Source organism: Marmota monax, unplaced genomic scaffold, assembly GCF_021218885.2.
Source record: "Marmota monax isolate L192 unplaced genomic scaffold, Marmota_monax_Labrador192_F-V1.1 WCK01_AAM20220418_F8-fsc02124, whole genome shotgun sequence".
NCBI lineage: Eukaryota > Metazoa > Chordata > Mammalia > Rodentia > Sciuridae > Marmota > Marmota monax.
Window position 1 is genome coordinate 18,995 of NW_026693723.1, and position 4,962 is coordinate 23,956.

A 4,962-nucleotide genomic window follows, 5' to 3' on the forward strand; every position below is an offset into this window, starting at 1 on the left:
AACAGTGATGGACAGAAAAGTTGCTTCTGGTGCCTCAGTATTAATTATGTCAGTATTCCTAGTTTACTCTCAGGCATTTGATTTCTAAATTCCAATTTCATGAAGCATGACTAGAAGATATCTTTTAACTAATATTTTTTTGCATCAAAACATTTCTTGAATAATATTAGATTTAGAGAAATCAAAAGTCTCAACAACCACCTTATGGTTAGATTCCTCATTCTTTGCCAATGAGAGCAGCTAGCTCAAATATATGGGCAAGGCAATTAACCCCAGAAACCAATTTGAGAAACAGTGATTACATAGTAGGAAAACAAAAAAAGTGTGTGTGTGTGTGTGTGTGTGTGCGTGCGTGCAGGTGCATGTGTGTAGGGGGGTGTTTGATCACAGAGAACCTAATCCAAGGAAATGCCCAAGGTCTAGCTTTTCACTGTCTCTTTCTTATCAAAAGACTTGGCTTCTAACTATGAGGCCAATGGGGCAGGAGCCATAAAATTGTTAACATTTGTTAAACTAGATTTAGTACATCCCAAAGCTTACCAATTTGTTTAGCTTCTAGAAGGCAGAAATATGCCTTGTGTATTTACCATAAACTTTGTGGTGTGGGTGTGTGTCTGTGTGTATGTTTGTGTGTGTGTATACATATGTGTGTATATGTATATATATATATATACACACAGTTTTATATATATATACTCCTCAATGACCGATCACAAAGATATCAATGGTCACCATGTGTATATTGACACACTAAGCACTATTTACAATAATAAAAAGGATTACTGGAGAAATTATGATTTACCTGCTTGGGCAATTTTATACATTATCTCCATTCATCAGATATGCCAAATAAAATCAGAGAGATTAGGTGTCTTTTCCATAGGCATACTGCTAAAGGATGGTGAAATATAAAAGAGGCAATATTTCTGGGAGGAGGATATGTACCCTGGAGCACTCTAATTGTGCCTTCATGGTAGACCTTGAGGCCACTTGTGACATATTTTTCAGAAACCTTGACATTGAGCGCCCAACCTGCACTAACCTTAACCACCTCATTCGTCAGATTCTATCTTCCATCACTGCGTCCCTCAGACTTGATGGAGCCCTAAATGTTGACCTGAAATTCTAGATCAACCTAGTGCCCTATCCCTGCATCTATTTCCCTCTGGCCACATATGTACCTGTCATCTCTGCTGAGGGAGCCTACCATGAACACCTTTCTGTAGCAGAGATCACCAATGCTTGCTTTGAATCCTCTAACCAGATGGTGAAATGTGTTCTTCCCCATGGTAAATATATGGCTTGATGGCTGTTGTACTCTGGTGATGTGGTCCCCAAAGATGTGAATCCTGCCATTGCCACATCATAACCAAGCATACTATCCAGTTTGTGGATTGGTGCCCCTCTGGCTTCGAGTTTGGCATTAATTACCAGACTCCCACTGATATCTGGTAGAGACCTGGCTAAAGTACAGCACGCTGTGGGCACATTTAACAACACCTCAGCTGTTGCTGAGGCTTGGGCTCGCCTGAATTACAAGTTTGACCTAATGTATGCCAAGTGTGCCATTGTTCACTGGCACATGGGGGAAGGGATGGAGGAAAGAGAGTTTGCTCAGGCCTGCAAGGACATGACTGCTCAAGAGAAAGATTATGAAAGGGCTGGAGCAGGTAGTGCTGACAGAGAGGAAGAGGGTGAAAAGTATTACCATTTCTGCTGCAATTTCATACTCCATTGTCTTGGATTTGTCTTATGTGTGTTCTTTGTAATTAATTTTCTTTTTTAGCTCTAAACTATCAATAAATATATTTCCATTTTAAATTAAAAAAAACAGTTAAGAGAGTTTTGAAAATCAAATTATAAAACCCACGAAGGTTGACAGATAAACCAGTATGTTAAACTAAGTTTGAATTTCATAAAAACAAACTGATTTTTAGTGTAAGTATATCCCATACAACATTTAGAAAAGTGAAATACTACATAGGAAATATACTGATTTTTTTTTTGTTTGCTTATCTAAATTTCAAACTTAACTTTCTTGAAGATCTATATTTTTATTTATCAAATCTGGTACCCATAAGCACGATGTATTCTAATTCCCATAAATTTTGTTTGCACCTTAGTTGATATCATTAAAATATATATCAGAAGAAATTTAACAGTCATTTGGAACTTGTAGAGAGAGCAACATCTACTTGCTGAGAACTGTGCTGAGACAGAAGATACATGACAAGTTCTTTTACTTTCAAAGAGTTCATAATCAAGTCAGGCAGAGAAACCCCATAAAAAGTAGCAGTGAACAATAGGAGAAAATGAGCTAGAAACTATTAGATTGTGAGTTAAGAATAGAGGGCAATCAAAACAATGATGACTAGCAAGAGAAGATGTCCCAGCCGAGTAGAAAGGAGGTCAAGTTGGAACTGTGAGCCTGTCTGAGAAAAGTATTCTTCTAACTTCCACATAACTCCTCCCTGTCTTGGGTAAGTTCAGTGCCTACTGTTGACTATGCGCAACGGAAGCCCAAGTCCCTCAAGCAGAAAAATGTGCTCATCAGGAGAGGAATAATGAGAAAGAGCAGACAATGATGTAAAGGTAAAATGACATTTTGATGAGAGAATAACAGTTGTTCTCAAAGGGAAGATCTCAGAGAGCAGTATAGCAGCACCTCGGAATCTGTGAGAAATGCACAGCCTCTGGTTTCACCCCAGAAATACTTACCAGCATTTCTAGGGGTAAGGCCCAGCAATCACAATTTTAACAACCCCTCTAGAGAGTCTGATGCATAGTAACAGAACAACTGAAACAGAGCTTGTTAAGGTCTGTAAACAAGTCTGGATGGCGCCTGGCATTTTGCCAGAGGGAGTGGTTTGAGAAGTAACACCAGGGAGCCATTAAGTGTGGTGATTCCTTATTGGTTGACTGCTGTATCTAGTATATGCTAATTAAGATAAGCTGTGTGGAATGTATGAATACCTCTGTTGTCCTACAATAAATGGCTCCCACTCCTGCTGTATCAAGGTACACAAGTTGCTCATCACCCCCCAGTTATTTTGCTGCAGCCGGACTGCGGCAAGAGCTTGCAAAGATATTTTCCTTTTTCTTTCAACCAAAGCAGCCATTGTAGAATGTATCTACAGTACAAGGGATAATCTCCAATATCAAGTACAAAGTTGACAGACAGAAAGACAATATTCAGACACCTAACTGTCCCAAACATTTGATTCCTCCTTGAAACCATTCAAAGTTGCTGCCAGGTGGCAGAAGAATCATGATGAAGAGGTCAAATCAAAATTCTTAGCAGACTCTTCAGTAAGGAGCCTATTCTCCTAGAGGTGGTAACAACTGACCACTTTCAAGTATTGAATCATTTTATTCTTATAACAGTTAACCAATGGGATCTACTATTATTGAAATAGTTTGATATTATTTTATTCTGATAAAACAGCATATTTCACTAAAATGTCATGCAAAAAAATAAGTTTCTTTGGGAATATTTTTAAAGTTTCAAATAGAACTTGAGAATAAAGAGCTCAAGGGGATATCTGACTTAAAGTTTTAGAACAGCTAGTTATGAATAATAATAATAGCTGATGCTTACTGAGTGGTGGCTGTCAGATTTACATGTACATATGTATGTGAGTCTCTGTATCTCTACATGTGTGTATATATATGCATCTTCACAGAAACCCTAGGGATAATATTATTATTTTATATGGGAAAAGTGAGATATCCATCCATAGGTTACAAAATTTGCTTAATGTCATAAGCAAAGTAGGAGAAGAACTATGTTTACAAATGGGCAGTCTTCCTGCAGAGCCCAAGCTCTTAACCATAACAATGAACCACTTTCCATATTTTAGCAATAGCTCAACATTTAGAAGCAAAAAAAAACCTCCATGGAATCATTTGATATATATTAACTAGTTTATGAAAAGAGATAAACTATGAAATATCAATTGAGATTTAAGTAAATGTTGGAATTATTAAAATTAGGATTTAAAAAGAAACTAATTTCTAAAGTCAGAAAAAAGGAAAAGTGTAACATAGATAGAGAATAGTATAATAATTATAATAACAATTCTTTGCAACTCTTTGAAGTATTCTGTATGTTTATTTTCAAAAATACCAAAATGTTGTAAGTTGTAACCATTTATGATGACAATCTAAGTCATATTGCACATATATATGTGTATGTATATATATTCACCAATGTTCTTATACAAATTTTCTATCATGATATATATTAAATATAAATGAGGCTTTTTCATTGTTCAAAGATTGTATTATAAAACATTCATTCTAGTGCTGTTAGGTATTATGAGAGTTGGGAAATTTGGGGCATATCTGCCCAGTTACAAGCAGTATGACTCGTAGTTACTTTTACATATATGTATGGCACAAGATGGCAGAAATGTGTTGGCGTAAAAACAAAGAGTCCTGTTATGTCTGAACTCTCAGAATCCCATCATTTTACCTCTAAATATCTCTGCATTAACCAAGGAGCTTTTGGGAACACCTCATATCCAAACCATAACAGAATGCTATTGAGATTGCCCAGGTAACAGTAGTTGGGGGTTTGAATTAGAGACTTTCAAAAGTAGTTTACAGAATGAGTCACAAACTTTTCAGTTTCAGAATTAATACTAGGTAAGAAGGAGAAAGAAGAAGAAGTTAGGGTTGGTTTTGACATTCAAGCTTTTAAGTGTTAGCCAGTGGCATCATTAAGTAAAAAACAATAAATTAAGCAGCTCTCCAGCCTACCTCCATCACCGCCTCATCATTGAGACAACTGTCTCTATGTTGAAAATGATGAGATGTGGTTCTATAAGGTTTCTTCCTCCCAGTTATAAAGTTCCATAATCTTAAGAAAATAATTTTGAAATTAAAAGCAACAGAAACATCTTTACAGGAATATAATGAATATATAAGGAGACAGGTGTTAGTGATAGGTAGGAAACTATC

At 36.4% G+C, this 4,962-nt stretch overlaps 1 pseudogene; it reads left to right on the top strand.

The window, feature by feature from the left end:
* Nucleotides 1–949: 949 nt before the first annotated feature.
* LOC124103832 (tubulin alpha-8 chain-like) lies at nucleotides 950–1,701 on the top strand (annotated as a pseudogene).
* The last annotated feature ends 3,261 nt before the right edge of the window (nucleotides 1,702–4,962 follow it).